The sequence below is a fragment of the Chiloscyllium punctatum genome, unplaced genomic scaffold (assembly GCF_047496795.1).
Source record: "Chiloscyllium punctatum isolate Juve2018m unplaced genomic scaffold, sChiPun1.3 scaffold_145, whole genome shotgun sequence".
NCBI classification, from domain to species: Eukaryota; Metazoa; Chordata; class Chondrichthyes; order Orectolobiformes; family Hemiscylliidae; genus Chiloscyllium; species Chiloscyllium punctatum.
The window spans coordinates 669,001-691,281 of NW_027309879.1; the positions used below are offsets into that span (position 1 = coordinate 669,001).

The following is a 22,281-nucleotide window of genomic DNA, read 5'->3' on the forward strand; positions in this document are numbered from 1 at the left end:
AGAGTTGAGATGGAGCAGAATTTTCCAACAACGGTCAGGTGTAATGTCAGTTTTTCACAGAACGGGAGAGAAGGACATAACCAGAAAAGACAGAACAAGGAACAATGTCTGTGAATCGATGAGGGGGACTGATGAGGTGGAGAAGAGAGAGTTGGAAAGTCTGTAGTTTAGTGAGATTAGGGTAAAGGGTCAAGATGAGCTCTGATAAGGCTTGACAGGAGATGAGATTGGAGAAAGATGTAGATTTGGATAAAAACCGGGAACACCACGTGAGGCAGTTTGACTCAGTGGGCTAATGGGAGGGAGGGAAGCAGCAGATCGGATTATCTCAGTCTTAGTGACAGAGAAACTCCATGTGCTCCAAACGCTTGTTGTTGGAGAGAAGGATGGAGGAGACAGGATGATAGACAGTGTTTCACAAAGAAACAAAACCTGGGTAAGTGATATTTAAAATGAATGAACAAACCTAATGTACTTAAATTTTATCCAAAATATTAAAACAAATGACTGAAGTCCTGGTTCGAATCCCATCTTGGCAGATGGTGGAATCTGAATTCAAGAAAAAATAACTGGAATTAGGAATCTCCTGATCTCCATGGAATCATTGTCAATGGCGGAAAAAATCCTGCCAACCTGACAGTGGCCCAGCCAGCTACTCACTGTATTAATCACTGCAAAGTCTCAACAAAGGAATGAAACTGGATGGACTACTCGGCATCTAAGAAGGCACCAGAAAATACAACCACAGAATCACCACAGATGGTGCAATGTCCTCCTCTCTAACATCTGGATTTTGGTGCCAAAATGTGCAGAGCTGTCTCACAGACCAATCAAGGAACAGGCTGACATACTCACACTCATGAAATCAACCCTTCCAGACAATGAACAGACACCACCATCACCATCCCAAGATATTGAGATTGTGGTGATGGAAAAGCGCAACAGGTCAGGCAGCATCCGAGGAGCAGGAGAATCGATGTTTCGATCCTAAGCCCTTCATCAGCCTGACCTGCTGTGCTTTTCCAGCACCAGATTCTTGACTCTGATCTCCAGCATCTGCAGTCTTCACTTTCTCCTGAAATTTCTGGATATGTCCAGCCCCACCAGCAGGACAGACCAGGCAGAGGTCGTGGCACAAGACAGGGAGGATTTGCCCTTTGAGTACTCAGCATTGACTCCGGACACCAGGAAATCTCATGGCTCCTGCTGATTACCACATACTGTCCTCCCTTGGCTGATGGATCAGTTCTCCTTCTTGTTGAACAACATTTGAAGGAAGCACTGAGGAAGTAAAATGGTGTCAAACGTACTCTGGGTACAGGATTTCAATGTCCACAATCGAGACTAACTCTGCAACAGAATTACTGACTGGGCTTGCCAGGTCCTGAAGGACATAGCTGCTCAACTGAGTCTGCAGCGGGTGGTGAAGGAACCAACAAGAGTGCAAAACATACTTGATCTCATTGTTATGAATTGACCAGCTGCAGATCCATCTGTCCATGACAGTATCAGTACGAGCGACCATCACACATTCCTTTTGGAAACACAAGTCTTGGCTTAAAGTTGAGAAAAACCTCCATCGTGTTGAGTGACACTATCACCGTTCTAAATGGGACAGACTTTGAAGAGATGTAGGATCTCAAACTGGGTATCTCTGAGGCACTGTGGGACATCAACAGCAGAACTGTACTCCAGCACAATCTGTAATCGCATGGGTTTGTAAATCCCGCTCTCACCCATCACAATGCACAGTAAAGGAGTTATCTGCGGACTTCATTATCCAAACATACTCCTTGCCAGCTTCCCACATTCAACCTCCCTGTAAATCTCTGCTGCCCAAGTACTCCCTCGTACCAAAACTTGTTGATCCATCAAAAGGCTGCTATTCATAATCAACAACATAGAGCTACAGCGATGTACAGCTTGGAAACAGACCCTTCAATCCAACCCGTCCATGCCGACCAGATATCCCAACCCAATCTAGTCTCACCTGCCAGCATCTGGCCCATATCCCTCAATTTAAAATTCTCACCCTTGATTTAATTCCTGGTTGTGATGATCCCTAGCTCGCTGCATCACACACCCCTTGAGACCTCGACAACCCATTTTGTTCGAGACTCCCAATGATCTGTTAATTCATTACTTCACCTGTGTGGCTGCTTTTACAGTTGCCAAAGCAACAAGTTCCGAAATTCACAGCCAAAACTTCAGGTCTGCTTTCCTGCTTTAAGACATTTCTCAAAACCTGCTTATTTGACAATGCTTTTGGTCACCTGACATAATATCACCATCTCTGGCCTTATGTTTAAAATTCTCAATAATATTTTTGTGGAATTATAAGCATGATAAAAAAAATACAAACTGTTGTTGATTTGGACATCATCTTCAGATCTTTACTGTTGCTGAATGAATACTCTGTAATGTCTCTTACCCAACCACATTGTAGGAGCACCTTCACCACACAAACTGCAGCTGTACAAGAAAGTCAAACATCACCCTCTTCACAGGCAACAGGGCTTTGGCATTAATCACTGGTATCTGTGGAAGGAGGAACACAGTTGATGTTTCAAGGAGTGCAAAATGGATTACAGGGAATGAAAACGGTGCAGAATGAGATAGTCAGAAATGGAAGGAAGATACACTTGCTTATTGGAAAAAGGAATTCTTGACTGTTAAAGATTTTCTGGAAAATATTGATAAGCAACACATGGTCAGGGGCTGGGCGGCAGTGAAAAGTTAACTTACAAAAATGTCTGTAAAAATAATAGTAAAAAACCAAACAGAACAAAAATACACCCATTGTTCGAGACTGAGGAAGCCAGATATTGACAAAGTGGTCATGAGGTAGCCCAGAGATGAAGCAGAGCAGTATAAGCTGTTATGATCCCACAGTCATAGAGATGTATAGCACCGACACAGACCCTTCAGTCTAACTCATCCTTACCAAACAGGTATCCGAACCTAGTCTATTCCCATTTGCCAGAACTTGGCCTATATCCCTGTAAACGCTTCCTAATCATATCATATGTCTAGTTAGATGCCTTTAACATGTTTTAATTGTACTAGCCTCCATCACTTCCTCTGGCAGCTCATTCCATGAAAGAGTTGTCCTTTAGGCCCCTTTGAAATTTTCTCCGTTCACCCTAAAGCAATGCCCTCTACTTCTGGACACCACCACTCCAGGGAAAACACCTTATTCATTTACTCTATTAATGCCCTTCATGATTGTATAAACCTCCATAACATCACCGCTCAGCCTATGGCACTCCAGGGAGAACAGCCCCAGCCTTTTATGCCTCACCCTACAGCTCAAATCCACAACCCTAACAACATCCTTGTAAGTCTTTTTTGAAACCTTTCAAGGTTCACAGCACCCTTCTGATAGGAGGCAGGCCAGAACTGCACACAATATTCCAAAAGTGGCCTAACGAAGGTCCTGTACAACATCATGACCTCCCACATCCTATACTCAATGCTCTAACCAATAAAGGAAAATATACTAAACACCTTCTTCATCATCCTATCCTTGACTTGCAAGGACTATGAACCTGCAGCCCAAGGTCTCTTTGTTCCACAAATGTCTCCAGGGCCTTGCCATTCAGTGTACAAGTCCTGCCCTGATTTGCTTTTCCAAAATGCAGCAACTCACATTTATCTAAATTAAACCCCATCTGACCAATATCTCATTGTAATCGGAGGTAACCTTCTTCATTACCTACAACACCTCCAATTTTGTATGACCTGCAAACTCATTTACGATAACAAATCATTTACTGAATGACGAAACAAATCCAGAAATAAACTTCCATTTCTCTGAGATTGAATGTGCTCTGTGTAAATCCTGCCCAATGACTCTGTACCAGAAAAAGGCTGCACATGCGCCTGGCTGCACCTTGCCCCCTACAAAGCTGGTGGCTCCACACGTGTCCAGTGAATTTTTGCCCCAAATAAAGATGGCAGCGCACACTCATGCCTGCAGCCACACTGAGGCAATTCCCCGTTTACTGAAAGCACGAGACTGGGACGTTCAAATTTGTGTTTTCCGACGTGCACATTTTGTTTGTAAAACCTCTCCGCTCATACAGAATCTCTCTCACCTCCTGTGGTTCCACAGACAGCCTTGATTTTTGCGGTTACCTATTCTCTGCCTGGTTACTCATTTGTCCTTAGTGTATTTACACAATCACTTTGGATTCTCCTTAAGCCTATTTCCTGAAGCTATCTCATGTCCCCTTTTTGCCCTCCTGGTTTACCTCGAGTATACTCCTACTGCCCCTATACTCCTCGAGGGATTCACACAAAAACAGCTCTCTGTACCTGCCATATACCTCCTTCATTTTCTTGACCAGGCCCTCAATTTCTTTTGATAGGCAGCATTCTCTACACCTACCAGCCTTGGCCTTAATAGGAACACACTGTCTGTGTACTCTTGTTGTCGCAGGCCTATGGAGGCAATGGCAGATGAGGACAAAGAAGCAATCATTCCCAGTAAAGAGGTGGTGTTGGGAAAGATAACAGCCTAAAGGTAGATGGGTCTCCTGGCTCTGATGGAATGCATCGCAGGGACTAAAAGAGATGGCGGGGAGGTGGGGAGGGAAATAACAAATAGACCTCGTGATAATTCACTAAAATTTGTTGGATTCTGGGATGGTTTTGACAGACTGGAAGCTGCAAATGTGGTGCCACTATTTTTCAAAAAGGACCCGTTAGCTTAACGTGTCTAATGGAGAAAATGCTTGAATCTCTCAAGGAAGTAGTGGTCAGATATCTGGGTAGAAATTATCTCATTGAGCAGACAAAGCATGGATTCATGAAAGGCAGGTTACGTTTAACGTATTTACTGGAATTATTTGAGGATACGACGAATGCGTTGGACAAGATGGACTCGGTGGATGTGGTGTACCTGGATTTCCAGAAGGCATTCGATATGTTGCCACATAAAAGGCTGCTGCATAAGGTAAAGATGCATGGCATTATGGGTAATTATCATTGATACAGGATCGGTTAACCAACAAAAAATAAAGAATGGGGATAAACGGGTGTTTGGATTAGTGTTGGCACGACAAATGTTTGCAATTTACACAAATGTTTTGGAGTTGAGGACCAAGTGTATGGTGTCAGAGTTCACATTTGATACAAAGATGAGGTAAAGCAATGTCTGCAGAGGCCACTGTCAGTCTGCACAGGGATACAGATCAGTTACGTGAGTGGGTAAGGATCTGGCAGATGGAGTTCAATGTTGAGATATGCGAGGTCATTCATTTTGGTCGGACTAACAGCAAACTGGATGATGAAATGGTGAAAACGTGCAGCAGGCTGCTGCGCAGAGGGAGCTGGGTGCCCTTGTGCATGAATCACAGGAAGTTGGTTTGCAGGTGCAGCAGGTAATTAAGGCAGTGAAGGGAATATTGTCCTTCATTGCTAGAGGGACGGTTATGCTGCAGCTGTACAGGGTGCTGGGGAGGCCACACCTGGAGTACTGTGTACAGGTTTGGTCTCCTTACTTCAGGAAGGATGTACTGACACTAGAGGGAGTACAGAGGAGGGTCATTAGTTTGAGTTGGGAGTTGAGGGTTGGTGTATGTGGAGAGATTGAGAAAACTGATTCTATAGTCATTGTAATTTAGAAGAATGGGAGGTTGGATAGGAAACTATAAAATTATGAAGGGAGTAGATAAGACAGAATCAGGGAGGCTATGTCCACCTGCGGGGGGAGGGGGGGGGTTCGGGTCAAACTACAGAGCATAACCTCAAAATAAGGGGGAGCAGGTTCAGGACTGTGTTCAGGAGGAGCTTCTTCAGCGAAAGGGTTGTGCATCTGTGGAATTCCCGACCGAGTGCAGCATTTGACATTATCAACTTGAATGCCTTTAAGGCAAAATGTAGATTTGTGAACAGGAAAATAATTAAGGGTAGTGGTGAGAGAGCAGGAATGTGGAGCGGAGGCCATGAAAAGATCAGCCCTGATCTTATTGAATGGCAGAGCAGGCTTGAGGGGCCAGATGAAAGTTCTTGCCTTGTGCCATCAAAATTGGCCTTTGTCCAATTCAGAACCAGAACTTTTAGATCTGGTATATTATTTTCTGTAACTATTTTAAAACTATTAGAATTATCAGAGATTCCCAACAGTGTGGAAGCAGGTCATTCAGCCCATCACATTGATACTGACCTGGAGAGCCTCCTAACCTCCCCCTGTAACATTGTATTTCCCAGGGCCAGCCAACCTACACATCTTTGGACTGTGGGAGGAAACCAGAGCACCCGGAGGAAATCCATGCAGAAAACCCCAAAAAGGTGATCATCCCTTTCTTATTTCCCAGTTCCACCTAAATAACTTCACTGGGCGTACTCCCAGGAATATCTTCCCTAAGCAAAAATATAACGCTATCCCGAATCAAAAATGCCACTCCCTCTCTTGTCCCCCTTTCTATTCTTCCAACAGCATCTATACCCTGGAACATTAAGCTGCCAGTCCTATCCATCCCTGATTGAAGCCTCTGTAATTGCTATAATATCCCAGTGCCATGTTCAAAATCATACCCTGAGCTCATCTGCCTTCCCTGTCAGGCCTCTTCTATCGAAGTAAATGCAGTGCAACTGCTCAGTCCGACTTCATTCTGTGCCTTGCCCTTACCAGCCTTGATTATTTGACTTCTGAACTGTACCAGCCTCAGACATACCTCTATTCTCACTATCTTCTTGGGTTTACACCCACTCCCTCACTGGTTTAATGCCTCCCGAGTATCACCAGCCAGTCTCCCTGCCTAGATATTAGACACCTTCCAATTCAGGTACAAACCATTCTTCTTATGCAGGTCAACTCTACTCCAGAGGAGATCACAACGATCCAAAAAACGTGAATCCTTTTCCCCTGCACCAGCTCCTTAGCCACTCATTGAGCACCACCTCCTCCTCTGTAATATGGACATTTTTCAAGATGTCACCATTTATTTCCCCACATTCTATATCTCCCATGTACTTCTTCACAGTAAACACTGATGCAAAATACTTGTTTCCTATCTCGCCCATCGCCTGCAGCTCCACTCAATGGCTGCCTTGCAGATCTTTGAGGGTCTCTATTTTCTCCCTAGTTAGCCTTTTGTTTCTCATGTATTTACAAAAGCCCTTTGGATTATCCTTAACCCGATTTGCCAAAGTTTTCTCACGGCCCTTTTTTGCCTCCTGATTTCCCTCTTAATTATACTCCTACTGCCTTTATACTCAAAGGTTTTTTGGATTGGAATAAATGCAAAATATAACATCCTGACAAAACAAACGAGGGTAGGACTTACACTCAATAAAAGTAGGGCCTTGAGTAGTGATATGGGAACAAAGAGACCGAGGGCTTCAGATCTTTGAAGTGTGTGTTACATGTAGACAGGGTGGTTAAGAAGGTGCTTAGCAAACTTACCTTCATTGTTCAGACCTTTGAGTCCAGGAGTTGGGACGATATGTTGAGGATGTACAGGACGTTGGGGAGGCCTCCTCTGGAATACTCTGTCCAGTTCTGGTTGTGCTGTTATAGGAAGGATATTATTAAATTGGAGCAGGTTCAGAAGTGATTTACCAGGATGTTTCCATGAATGGAGGGATTGTGTTCTAAGGAGAGGCTGGATAGGCTGGGAATTTTTTTCACTGGCATGCACAAGGTTGAGGGGTGACCTTATTAGAGGTTTACAAAATCAGAAAGAGTGTAGATAAGGTGAATAGCTGGGAGAGAGGGGGATTCAAAACTCGGGTGCATTCATTTTGAGAAGAAATTAGAAAGATTTGAGAAAAGACATTAGGGTTTTTAAAAAAATTATACGTGTGAAATGAACTTCCAGAGGAAGTGGTAGCTGTGAATACAATTACAATATTTAAAAGACCTTCAGATAAGTACATAAATAGGAAATATTTGGATGGATATGGACTAAGCAGAAGCAGGTACAATTAGTTCAGTTTGGAATTATAGTTGGCATGGACTGGTTGGACCACAGGGCCTGTTTCCTTGCTGTATAACATTATGACTCTAATCCTCACTAACTCTAAATTCCTCCATCCTCAACTCTCCCGATCACTGTCACTTCATCCAGCCTCACAACTCTTACTTATTTATATAATTCCTCACCAGCCACAGAACGCTCCCTATCTCATGTCCTCCAGTTTCTCAAATCTCTGCGATATGAGTCTTTCTTTAGTTCCAGCCTTGAGGATGCCCTCATTCACTCCGATTGGTTGGAGGACAAACTGGTACGACCTGGTCCTCCAGTACTGCCCTCTGCCCCCTATTGGCCTGCGCTGACATCAATCATCGGGGCCCATTGTGAGGTGAGTGGTGGGATCCTCCCTCTCTCTGCCCTGGGATGAGCTTCATCATTCACAGTCAATGGGGCAGTATCACAGAGCACAGGGGCTGGGGCTATTCAGCCCATTTGGGATGTACCCTCTCCCTCTGAAGATGCTGCAAGTCTGTCCCAATTCCCTTCCCATTTGCCCATAGCTCCCCAAATCTTCCCTTAAAAAGTAAAATTCTAAATCTGATTATGAATAACTGCTGAGTCTGTGTCCAGCTGCCATTCAGACTGTTCCAGATACTCAGAACTTACTGAAAAAAATAATGTTCACATATTCACATTATTTGCCAATTACCTGAAAATAGTTACTAAAATTGTGACATTGTTAACAATTCCCCTCTCTCTGCAGATTAGATATCCTATAAACAAATTTGCACCTGGTCAAAATCACTGCTTAACCTTCTCAGCTCCAAGGACAATTATCTGTGCTTCTGCTAGCTCTCCAAAATAGAGGAACATATCTTATTTTCATTTATTAGTGTCATAGAGATGTACAGCACAGAAACAGACCTTTGGTCCAATTTGTCCATGACAACGAGGAATCCTCAACAAATGGAGCCCCATTTGCCAGCTATTGGTCCGTATCATTGGAAACTCTTCCTATTCATGTACCCAATCGGATGCCTTTCAAATGTTGTAATTGTATCAGCCTCCACTACTTCATCTGGCAGCTCATTCCACACATACACCACACACAGCTTGAAAACTTTGCCCCTTAGATCCGTTTTTAATCTTTGCCCTCTCAACGTAAGCCCATGTGATCTTGTTTTGAACCCACCTAACTGGGGGGAAAAGACCTTGGCTGTTCACCTTATCCATGCCCTTCATGATTTTATAAATCTCCATGAAGTCACCTCTCAGTCTTTGACTCTCCAGGGAAATTAACCCCTAGCCTATTCAGCCTCTCCCTGTAGCCCAAATCCTCCAACCCTAGCAAAGTCTTTGTAAATCTATTCTGAACTCTTTCAAGATTCACAACATCCTTTCCAGGACAGGGAATTTCAAACTTAAAACATAATTCCTGAAATGGCTTAATCAATGTCCTGTCCAACCACAATTTTACGTCCCAGCTTCTGTACTCAATGCATTGACCAATAAATATAAGCATACCAAACACCACCTTCACTCGTCTGCCTACCTGTGACTCTACTTTCAAGGAACAACTAACCTGCACTCCATGGTCTCTATGTTCAGCAACATTCCCAAGGACTTTACCATTAAGTGTACAAGTCCTGTTCTGATTTGCCTTTCCCAAATCCAACAGCTTACATTTGTCTAAATTGAACCCAGTCTGCCATTCCTCGCCCCAATGGCCCATCTGGTCAAGATTCTGTTGCATTCTGAACTAACCTTCTTCATTGTCCACTACACCTCCAATTTTGGTGTCTTCTGTATACCCACTGCCCATATCTCATATATTCACATCCAAGTCATTTATTCAAGGACCCATATCCATTCCTGCAGGACAATGCTGCTCATAGGCCTCCAGTCGGCAAAGCAACTCTCCATCACCACCCTCTGCCTCCTACCTTCAAGCCAGTTTTGTATCCAAATGGGTAGTTCTCCCAACATTTCATGTTATCTAACTTTGCTAACCAGTCTGCTTTGTGGAACATCGTTCAGGGTCCATATAGACAACGTCCACAGTCTGCCTTCATCAATCATCTTTGTCACATCTTCAAAGAAACTCAATCAATTTAGAGAGAGAGAATTTCCCACACACAAAGCCATGTTAACTAGCCCTAATCAATCCTTGTCTTTCCAAATACATGTAAATCCTGTTCCTCAGAATCCCTTCCAACAACTTACCTACCAGTGACGTTAGGTTGACTGTTCTCTTGTTCCCTGGCCTTTCCTTACCACCTTTTTTAAATAATGGCACCCATCTTCCAGCACCTCACCTGTCACAAACAATGATATAAATACCTCAGGGAGGGGCACTGCCACCACCTTCCTAGCTTTTCACAAATTTCTGGGATAACCTGATCAGGTCCCAGGGATTTATCCACCTTGCTACTGTTTAAGACATCCAGGACTTCCTCCTCTGTAATATAGACACTTTTCAAGTTATCACTATTTATTTCTACAAACTCTCTAGAATAGAATAGCATAGTATTTCTCCCAGAACCTGTTGTTCCATAGATGGCCTTGTTGATTTTAAGGGGTCCTATTCTGTGTCTGGTTATTATTTTATCCTCAATGTATTTGTAGAATTTCTTTGGATTCTCCTTAAACTATTTCCTAGAGATATTTCAAGTCCCCTTTTTGCTCTCCTGATTACCTTCGAATATATTCCTGTAAAAACGTGATCCTGTACTCCCAATTCCTCTGTCCCTGCCATATCTGCTCCCAAGAGAAGCAATTCCACTCCAGGACATCCCAGAAAGGTTTCCTCTTTCAAGGACCGCATTTCCCTCCCACTTGATCAACAATGCACTCCAACGCATATCCTCCACTTCCTGTACCTCTGCCTTCCCCCCAACCCCTCCAACCACAATAAGAATATAATCCCCCGGTCCTCACCTGCCACCCACTAATCTCCATTAACCTCTGCTATCTCCGCTACCTACAGTCAGACCCCACCACCAGGGATATATCTCCCTCCCCAGCCCTTTCTATCTTCTGCAGAGACCATGGGATCTTTGGTGCTAATGTGCTGCCCCACGGATACTTCAGTCACTCACCCTGCCAAATGGCCTAGTGAGATTATCACTAGATGGATAATCCAGACACCCAGATAACGTTCTGGGGCCCAGGGTTTGGATCCCATCACGGCAGTCAGTGGAATGTGAATTCAATAAAAATTTGGAATTAAGAATCTATTAAAGACCATGAATCCATTGTTGATTATTGCGAAAAAAATCCTCATCAGATTCGCTAATATCCTTCAGGGAAGGAATCTGCCATCCCTACCTGGTCTGGCCTACATGTGACTCCAGACCTACAACAATGTGGTTGACTCTTTACTGCCCTTTGGGCCCAGCCAGTGACACCCTCATCCTGTGAATGAATAACAAAGAAAGTCAAGTCTTGTACCCAACCATACTATTCTTACAGATAAGTGATCTCTTAGTAAATTTGCTTCTCAACTCCCTGCTGACTATTGGGGAAGGGTCAATAGTACCATCCCAATAAGGAGATCATCCCTTTCTTATTTCTCAGTTCCACCTGTATAACTTGCCTCGATGTATTCCCAGGAATACCCTCTTGAAGCCCAGCTGTGATGTTATCCCTAATCAAAAATACCTCTCCCCCTGCTCTGTTGCCCCCTTTCTATCTTTGCTATAGCATCTATACACTGGAACATTAAGCTGCTGGTCCTATCCATCATTAAGTCATGCCTCTGTAATTGCTATAATATCCCAGTGCGATGTTCAAAACCATACCCTGAGCTCCTCTGCCCGACCTATCGGGCTTCCTGCATTGAAATAAATGCAGTGTAACTGCTCATTCTGTGCCTTGCCCTTGTCTGCCTTGACTGTTTGACGTCTGAACTGTACCAGCGTCAGACTGAGCTCTTCCCTCACTCTCTCTCTGGGTTTACCCACATTCCTTCACTGGTTTAATGCCTCCTGAATAGCACTAGCAACTGTTCCCTTCCAGTGCCAGTACAATCCATCATTCTGATGGAGGTCAATTCTACCCCACAAGAGATTCCAATGATCCAATAATGTGAACTCTTCTATTCCTATGTCATTGATACTAGTAAACAACAGCCTCCCCTCAAAATGGCTATTCTCCCCTTTAAGAATATTCTGCTCTCTCTCTGAGAAATCCTTATACAAAAATTACACATTCAAATAATAAACCTTACACTCATCAGGTCAGCATAAAAGGATTACAGGACACATTGAAGGTTTGGGGAGACCTTTTGAGAGAATGCGATGATTCAAAGGAGAATTTTTAAGCAGCAAATGGGATTGGTCTGGAACACAATACTCACACACACAATGCGAATATCCAGATCCTGATATACTGAGTAATTCAATTAGAGTTTAGCAGAATATTTACTGAGATTACCAACTGAATGTCCACCTGTAATATCCCGTAATACAAGTTTATAAAATCTGTCACTATCAGTTTAAGTTAGAAACTCACAGCATCCCCTCCTCGTGGCCCAGGATTACTGTACATATTACCCTTGAGGACATCAGCAGTCAACTCAGAGGGAAATCTGTGGGTTTCTAGGAGATTCCAACTTGAGATCTCATGTGACTGAACACAGCAGTTCTTTGACACATTGGAGAAAATGATGCAAGCGTCAGTGAGTTATGGGGAACAAGAATTACTTTCTTTTCTTTCATTCCGTGCTGCCGCTCTGCCTCATCAATAAGACATGGGTGTGAAAGGCTAATGCCTAACGATGGGCAAGTTGTCTCCATCCTGACCAATGTGAAAAGAGAGAGATGCACAGGAGAAGGGGGCAACAAGTTGCCAGATGGGGTGTAACTTGGGAAAAATGGGAAATTGCTCATTTTGGAGGAGATAATAAAAGAACAAAGTACTATTTAAATGGTAGAAACTGTAGAAAGCTGCACCACAAAGGGACCGGGGTAATTGTTCAGGAAACACAGAAAGCTACCACACAGTTACACCAGGGAATCAGGAAGGGGAATCGAATGTTTTGTTTCAAAGTTTTTCAGTATTAGAGTTTGGAGTATATACTTGAGAGTAACGTGTGGAAGTGCTGGTGAGACCACCATATCTGCAGTAATGAGAGCAGTTTTGGTCCCTTTAGATAAGGAAATGTCTCACTTTATTGGAGGCATTTCAGGGAAGATTCAATGAGATGATCCCTGGTCTGGAGGGATTATCTTTTAAATAAAGGCTGAAAAGGTTGGGACTCTACTCACTGGATTTTGGAGAAAGAGAGGTGATCTCATTGAGACAGATGGGATTCTGAAGGGGTTTGACAGGATAAATACAGAGGGGATGTGTCTGAGGGTAAATACCGAGAGGGGAGTCTGAAACCAGATTCTGAGTCACGGAATCAAGGGTTCTGTTTTGGATTCAAGTTTAAGGCGACACAGACGTGGGTAAGGGGTTTCAGTAGCAATAGAGCTGGGGTGAGGTGGAGAAAAGCAACGTTTAAGAGATTGGAATTCCTGGTGTTGTGATTGTGTGGATGTCTGATCAGAAGGTCACCTTGGGGTCAGATATAACAGCAATATTGTGAAGAGTGTCGTTCTGCTTCAGAGAGTTCCCAGTGAGAGGGAGGGGCTCAGCAGAAAGGTAAAGGTAAGGCAATGGGTTTAACCATGACAATGTTTCATTGGCTGAAATTGCAGCTAATCGAATAGTGGGAATGTGACAAGCAGTTTGATAACTGAGTAACAGTGGAGTAATGGAGAGGGATGATGGGGAGGGAGAGCTGGGCATCGTCAGTGTACATGTCAAACCTAACACAGTGTGTTTGGATGATATCACCTCCTGGCACTATCTACGTGAGAGACCCAAGGATAGATCGTTGAGGGACACCAAATGCAAGGAATTCAGAAAGGAAACGGAGAGTGGAGATGGAGCAGGACTTTCCAAAATGGTAAGGTCAAATATTAGTTTTTCACAGAATGGGAGAGAAGGACATAACCAGAAAAAGACCAACAGACAGAACAAGGAACAATATCTATGAATTGGTGGAGGGGGGGGGGGGGGGGAGTGATGAGGCGGCAGCAGAGGAAAGAAAGTTGGAAAGTGAGATTAGTGAGATTAGGGTAAAGGGTCAAGGTGAGCTCTGATAAGGCTTGACAAGAGACTGAGGAGAGTGTAAATCTCCTGGTTTTATATATATATTTAAACAACCAGCACAGAGTCAGTGCCCGAAAGTGAGGAGAGTGTAAATCTCCACGTTATATATATTTAACCAGCCAGCACACAGTCAGTGCCCTAAACTGAGGAGAGCGTAAATCCCGTGGTTATATATATTGAACCAGCCAGCACCGAGTCAGTGCCCTAGCTCCCTGCACCACACACACTTTGAGACCTCGACAACCCATTTTCTTCGAGACTCCCAACCATTTGTTAATTCATCACTTCACCTGTGTGGCTGTTTCTAAAGTTGCTGAAGCAGCTTGGTCTGAAATTCGCAGCCAAAACCTCACAGGTCTGCTTTCCACCTTTAAGACATCCCTCAAAACCTGCTTTTTGGCAATGCTTTTGGTCACCTGCCCTAATATCTCCATCTCTGGCCTTATGTTTAAAGTTCTCAATAGTATTTTTGTGAAATTATAAGCATGATAATAGAAATACAAACAGTTGTTGATTTGGATATTATTTTCAAATCATCATCACTGTTGCTGAATGAATACTCTGTAATGTCTCTTATCCAACCACATTGTAGGAGCACCTTCACCACACAAACTGCAGCTGTACAAGAAAGTCAAACATCACCCTCTCCACAGGCAACAGGGCTTTGGCATTAATCACTGGTATCTGTGGAAGTAGAAACACAGTTAATGTTTCAGGGAGTGCAAAACAGATTACAGGGAATGAAAATGGTGCAGAATTTGATAGTCAGAAATGGAAGGAAAATACACTTGCTTGTTGGAAAAAAGAATTCTTGACTGTCAAAAATATTGAAGAAAAAAGTAATCTGATAATAGAGCAGTACATGGTCAGGGGCTGGGCCGCAGTGAAAAACCCTTTGTCTATAAATTACTTTCGAGACTGACGAAGCTATATATTGACAAAGTGGTCATGAGGGAGCCCAGAGGTGAATCAGAGCAGCATTGGCTGCTCTGACCCCAATGACTCTGTCCCAGAGAAAGGCTGCACATGCGCCTGGCTGCACCTTGCCCCCTACAAAGATGGCGGCGGTGCACATGTCCAGTGAGTCTTTGTCCCGAATAAAGATGGCGGCGCTCACTCAACGCTGGAGCCGCTCTGAGGCAATTCCCCATTTACCGCAAACACGGGACTGGGACGTTCAAATTTGTGTTTTGCGACGTGCACAATTTGTTTGTAAAACCTCTCCGCTCATAGCAACACAGTTTTTCCCCCGTTTATTTCTTTCCTTACCGTATCGTTTCGCTCCATAACTTCCCGAACATTCATTACAGCGACTCGGCGCCGCGCGCGAGGGTGATCACATGGTTTAATTTAGCTCCGCCCTTCATTTACTTTGATTGGTTGGAGGACCAACATCCCGCTCGGTCACCCAGATCCGCCCACCGTCCTTTCATTGGTCCGGTGCTGACATCAATCACCCGCGGGTCACTTTGTTGGCTAGAGCATGCGCGGTGCGACCTGCTTTGCTGATATGTTGAATGGTACCAAATCTGAAATTAGTCTCTAATCTGACCCTTCTACATATGTATTGGCATAAGTCTATGCCAGTTATTTTTCTGAAGCCTGTGATTCCTGATGAAGGGCTTATGCCTGAAACATCAACTCTCCTGCTTCTCGCATGCTGCCTGACTTGCTGTGCTTTTCCAGCATGACAGTTTTCGACTCTGCTGTCCAGCTTCTTTGGTCATCACGTTCTCCTTTGAGAAGTTTAAACCAAGAAGAATTTTGGTTGATCAAAGTGCAATAGGAAGCAATTCATGAAATTCAGATATCTCACATTTACCTTAACTATGGGAAGGCTAAGACATTACTAAATTATTGTCAGTAATTGAAACCGTGCTGACAAACTTGTGCAGTATCAGTGCCTCACCTTTAGAGTGTTCCCAGATATCGCGCAGCTGCAGTATTTTGTTTTACACTGAGCTATATGTTATTTTCACTTTTTTCTTTGTGAAAGATTACAAAATTAACTTGGATGAATGAACTTATAATTTCTTTAACCAATGTTGGGAGAAATAAAAATGTCAGGATTTCAAGTGCTGATAAAGTAAAATAAACTGAATCAATAGAAAGGGTTTAAGATGGGAAGATTTTTTCTTATTAAAGTGCACAGCTCCAAGCCTTCGGCCTCACTCTCTCGGCGGAACAAGTAACGGCTGTCTGGTGGTGTTTTTGTAAGTCACGGTATAGTCCAGTTATTGTTTTTTTAATGGCTCAAATTTAAAGTATTTTTTTAAGCGCCGAGCGGACCCGGAAGCTGGTGTCGCGCTAGCTTACCTGGGAAGGTTTTTTTCTTATAAAAGCGCGCAGGCGAGGAACCCGAGGCACTACAGGGGTAGAGCCTCCTACCCGCCCTCCTCCTCTAACCTAATAATAAGACCCATTGTGACAAGCAGGTAAGTGCTGCATTTTGCTTGATTGTTACTTTAGATCTAGTTTTTAAAGTTTCTCTTTTAGAGGGATGGCAGCGAAGGCAGTGCAATGTTCCTCTTGCAACATGTATGAGGTGAGGGAAGCCATTAGCGTCCCTCCTGATCACACTTGCAAGAAGTGCACCTATCTCCAGCTCCTCCAAGACCGTGTTAGGGAACTGGAGCTGGAGTTGGATGAACTACGGATCATTCGGGAGGCAGAGGTGGTCATAGAACAGAGCTTTAGGGAAGTAGTTACTCCGAAAGTTATAGAGAGATGGGTGACAGTGAGGGGGAGTGGGAGGAAGCAGCCAGTGCAGGGACCCCCTGGGGTAATTCCCCTCAAGAACAAGTATACCGTTTTGGATACTTGTGGGGGGGGGATGACTTACCAGGGGTAAGCAACGAGGTTCAGGCCTCTGGCACGGAGCCTGTCCCCGTTGCTCAGAAGGGAAGGGTGGAGAAAGGTAGAGCGATAGTTATTGGGGACTCAATAGTGAGGGGCACAGATAGGCGGTTTTGTGGGGGCGACAGAGACTCACGATTGGTATGTTGCCTCCCAGGTGCAAGGGTACGTGATGTCTCTGATCGTCATTTCCGGGTCCTCGAGGGGGAGCAGCCCCAGATCGTGGTCCACGTTGGCACCAACGACATAGGTAGGAAGAGGGGTGAGGATGTTAGACAGGCTTTCAGGGAGCTAGGTTGGAAGCTCAGAGCTAGAACGAAAAGAGTCGTTGTCTCTGGTTTGTTACCCGTGCCACGTGATAGAGAGTCGAGGAATAGGGAGAGAGAAGAGTTAAATGCGTGGCTACAGGGATGGTGCAGGAGGGAGGGATTCCGGTTTCTGGACAACTGGGGTTCTTTCTGGGGAAGGTGGGACCTCTATAAACAGGATGGTCTACACCTGAACCTGAGGGGCACCAGTATCCTTGGGGGGAGGCTTGCTAGTGCTCTTTGGGAGGGTTTAAACCAACTCTGCAGGGGCATGGGAACCTGGACTGTAGATTTAGGGTACAGGACCTTGAGTGTAGGGAGGTTAGGAACATGGCTTCGATCTCGAAGGAGGGTGCCTGTAAACAGGAAGGTTGTTTGAAGTGTGTATACTTCAATGCCAGAAGTATAAGAAATAAGGTAGGTGAGCTTGCAGCATGGGTTGGTACCTGGGACTTCGATGTTGTGGCCATTACAGAGACGTGGGTAGAACAGGGACAGGAATGGCTGTTGCAGGTTCCAGGGTTTAAATGTTTTAGTAGGGTCAGAGATGGGGGTAAAAGAGGGGGAGGTGTGGCATTGCTTGTCAAGCATAGTATTACAGCAGTAGAAAGGGTGTTGGAGGAAGACTTGCCATCTGAGCTAGTGTGGGCGGAGGTTAGAAATAGGAAAGGTGAGGTCACCCTGTTAGGAGTTTTCTACAGGCCTCCTAATAGTCCAAGAGAAGTAGAGGAAAGTATTGCGAGGTTGATTCAGGAGAAGAGTGAAAGTAGCAGGGTGGTTGTTATGGGGGACTTTAACTTCCCAGATATTGACTGGGAAAGCTATAGCTCGAGTTCGTTAGATGGGTCGGTGTTTGTCCAATGTGTGCAGGAGGGTTTCCTCACACAATATGTAGACAGGCCAACAAGAGGTGAGGCTATACTGGATTTGGTTCTAGGTAATGAACCAGGCCAGGTGTTAGACTTGGAGGTAGGTGAGCACTTCGGGGGGCAGTGACCACAACTCGGTGACTTTTACTCTAGTGATGGAGAGGGATAAGTGTGCACTGCAGGGCAACAGTTATAGCTGGGGGCAGGGAAATTATGATGCGGTGAGGCATGACTTAGGATGCGTGGATTGGAAAAATAGGCTTCAAGGGAAGAACACAATTGATATGTGGAGATTGTTCAAGGAACAGCTAATGGGTGTCCTCGATAAGTATGTACCAGTCAGGAAGGGAGTAAAAGGTCTTGTGAGGGAGCCGTGGTTTAATAAGGAATTTGAATCCCTTCTGAAAGGGAAGAGGGCGGTCTATGTAAAGATGAGGCGTGAAGGTTCAGTTGGGGCGATTGAGAGTTATAAGGGAGCCAGGAAGTATCTAAAGAGAGAGCTAAGAGCAGCAAGGAGGGGACATGAAAAGTCCTTAGTTGGTAGGATTAGGGAAAACCCAAAGGCTTTCTATAGGTATGTCAGGAATAAAAGGATGACTAGGGTAGGTATCGGTCCAGTCAAGGATAGTAGTGGGAATTTGTGTGTGGAGGCGGAGGAGATTGGTGAGACACTAAATCAATACTTTTCGTCAGTATTCACTCAGGAACAGGACACTGTTGCTGATGTGAATATTGAGTCACAAGTGATTACAATGGATGGTCTTGAGGTATGTAGGGAAGAGGTCTGGGGAATACTGGAAAGGATGAAAATAGATAAGTCCCCAGGGCCTGATGGCATTTATCCTAGGATCCTCCGGGAAGCTAGGGAGGAGATAGCGGAGCCATTGACCTTGATTTTTATGTCGTCGTTGTCTACGGGAATAGTGCCAGAAGACTGGAGGATAGCAAATGTGGTCCCCTTCTTCAAAAAGGGGAGCAGGGATAGCCCGAGTAACTATAGGCCAGTGAGTCTCACTTCTGTTGTGGGCAAAGTCTGAGAGAGAATTGTAAGGGATAGGATTTATGAACATCTGGATAGGAATAATGTGATCAAGGATAGTCAGCATGATTTTGTGAAGGGCAGGTCGTGCCTCACAAACCTTATTGAATTCTTTGAGAAGGTGACCAAGGAAGTGGACGAGGGTAAAGCAGTAGATGTGGTGTATATGGATTTTAGCAAGGCGTTCGATAAGGTACCCCATAGCAGGCTAATGCAAAAACTATGGAGGTATGGCATTGAGGGTGCATTAGAGGTTTGGATTAGGAATTGGCTGGCTGGAAGGAGACAGAGGGTAGTAGTTGATGGTATAGGTTCATCTTGGAGCGCAGTTACTAGCAGTGTTCCACAAGGATCTGTTTTGGGACCATAGCTGTTTGTCATTTTTGTAAATGACCTAGAGGAGGGGCTTGAAGGCTGGGTGAGCAAGTTTGCGGATGACACGAAAGTCGGTGGAGTTGTGGACAGCGAAGAAGGATGTGGCAGGTTACAGCGCGATATAAATAAGTTGCAGAGCTGGGAAGTAAGGTGGCAAATGGAATTCAATGTAGCTAAGTGTGAAGTCATTCACTTTGGTAGGAGTAACAAGAAGATGGATTACTGGGCTAATGGTAGACTACTTGGTAGTGTGGATGAGCAGAGGGATCTTGGTGTCCATGTACACTGATCTTTGAAAGTTACCACCCAGATAAATAGTGCTGTGAAGAAGGCATATGGTGTACTGGGCTTTATTGGTAGAGGAATTGAGTTCCGGAGTCCTGAGGTCATGTTGCAGTTGTATCAGACTCTGGTGCAGCCGCAACTGGAGTATTGTGTACAGTTTTGTTCGCCATACTATAGGAAGGATGTGGAGGCACTGGAACGAGTGCAGAGGAGGTTGACCAGGATGTTGCGTGGCATGGTAGGAAGATCGTATGAGGAAAGGCTGAGGCACTTGGGGCTGTTCTCATTGGAGAAAAGAAGGTTTAGGGGAGATTTGATAGAGGTGTACAGGATGATTAGGGGTTTAGATAGGGTTGACAGTGAGAACCTTTTTCCACGTATGGTGTCAGCTGTTACTAGGGGACACAGCTTTAAATTAAGGGGTGGTAGGTATAGGACAGATGTTAGGGGTAGATTTTTTACTCAGCGGATTGTGAGTTCATGGAATGCCCTGCCAGTAGCAGTGGTGGACTCTCCGTCTTTATGGTCATTTAAGCGGGCATTGGACAAGCATATGGAGGTTATTGGGCTAGTGTAGGTTACGTAGGCTTCGGTCGGCGCAAAATCGAGGGCCGAAGGGCCTGTACTGCGCTGTATTTTTCTATGTTCTATGGATATGGAACAAATGCTGGCAAATGGGACCAGATTAATTTTGGATATCTGGTCAGCATGGGCAAGTTGGATTCAAGGGTCTGATTTTGTGTTGTACAACTGTGACTTCATTCTCTCAATTATTCAAGAAGTTGAATACTTCCAGGAGGAAAAGGAGAATTTATTCAGAGAATGCACGTGAAATGATGATTGAGGTATATCAAACTCACATTATTTCATGACCTTTTCCTCTGGGTTCTTCAATGAACAAACTTGTTTTATTATCTGAATAACTATGTATCATATGATTTGTTTTGCACAAAATATTTCATTAGGATCTAGTGAACTATTAAGAAGTGTTCATTTTTTAAATTTAGGTAGCTTGATTATTAAGCAAGAAAAGGTTAGCGTTTCACTCCCAGTGAATCATTGCTCTATAAAAGGTAACAAGCTTTTTATCACTTCTGGGCACTGAATATATGGAAGTCAATTCTGAAGGAAAAAAAATCCTCGTCAGTAATGTTCCCACATATGTGGAGTAATTGCTTCTGGTCAGTCTTCAGGTTATAGAGGCTCGGAAAGAAATGAGTTGGCCAAAGTTAGCAACATCATTTGGATGGACTATGCTCATTGGGGAAACTTGCAGGATCTGGAGAAGGAACACGTGTTTCAGAGTGTATGCAATAAACCTGAACATTGTTATTTTTTCACAGAGCTTGTGACCCGACTGGAGCAGCAATGAAGCTCGAATTGTTTTTTAAATTTCCGAGCTTGCCAAATTATTGTCGGTAAATGCAGGTGACTTTATCAAAGCACATTTCACACTCCCCAGCTAGGAATTTGATCCCAATTCTGTCAGTCCATCCATTCCTATGGATAACAGGCATTTTAAACGTGAGCACTCCACTTAACTATTTGAATTGAATACTTCAGTGGTTACGTCCTCTTGGATTCTTAATTTCAAATTACACAGTGATTTTTTTGTCCCTCCTGAATTTGCCAAGCACTGGGCAGTTCGGGAATATTCCAAATATTTACAATAGATGCATTTACACTATTGAAGGCAACCTGGCAGATTTGAATACCATTCAGGTAGTCAACAACAATACATAAGTAACTTTATGAATTGCTTACTGTACACCAACACCGCAAGCCAAGTATTAGTGAAACCACAGATTGTCTGCCATGGATTCCCAAATCTAAACAGTGCATTCCAGATATGCTCACTCTCACCATCTGGAAGCAGTCTCCCAAAGTGCTCCCAGAACTTAGGAAGCACACACACTGCCCTCCAAAGCTAAATCTGCTGTCACAGGCTTCACTCTTATTGCACAATGACATTTATTGTTCAGTTCTTTAACGTGACAAATGATTTTACAAACAATTTATAAAATACTTTAAATCCTGAAGAAATGTGGTGTCAGCCCTTTGTAGAAGTGAATGGAAAGTGTGATGTTTGATTGACTTTTGGCTCTATGTATCAGACTGAACTGAACCTTTAGCAAGATATGGGATGTTTCCCACACACTTTGTTTAAAGAAACAAAGATTATGCTCTGAGATTTAAATGTTCAATCAGGTTTAATAAAAATCCTTCCAAAAACTGAGTTTGACTTCAGCTCCTTTGAAGAGACATGCTCTTGGCCTTCAATTTTGTGACATGTGATCATTCTTTGGTAAAGGTGGCTGTGTGTAACACTGCAGGATGTTGTACTGAAGTGCATCATTGGGTGGATGAGCTTTAATACTGGTGTAACTTGGCTAATTTTGAGATGGAATATTATTGTGAGTTAAATCTTGTTTTTAAACTGAGACGTGCTTGTGTAACTCAAGTGTGGA

General features: G+C 44.0%; 2 long non-coding RNA genes across 3 annotated transcripts in view; both read right to left on the minus strand.

Moving 5' to 3' along the window:
• LOC140471659 (uncharacterized) overlaps positions 1–22,281 on the minus strand; it is a 70,819-nt gene that overhangs the window by 41,683 nt on the left and 6,855 nt on the right. Inside the window, exons 4-5 of one of the 2 annotated variants that reach the window (XR_011957148.1) lie at positions 14,680–14,765; positions 11,250–11,336 (exon numbers count right to left, since the gene is read on the minus strand). The exons of the other annotated variant lie outside the window; for it this stretch is intronic. This is a non-coding gene — a long non-coding RNA (uncharacterized lncRNA). The remainder of the gene's footprint in view (positions 1–11,249; positions 11,337–14,679; positions 14,766–22,281) is intronic. 2 annotated transcript variants of the gene reach the window in all.
• On the minus strand, positions 487–7,513 carry LOC140471660 (uncharacterized). Its single transcript, XR_011957149.1, has 3 exons — positions 7,412–7,513; positions 2,432–2,538; positions 487–549 (listed from the first exon to the last, which is right to left on the minus strand). It is a non-coding gene; the product is annotated as an uncharacterized lncRNA (long non-coding RNA).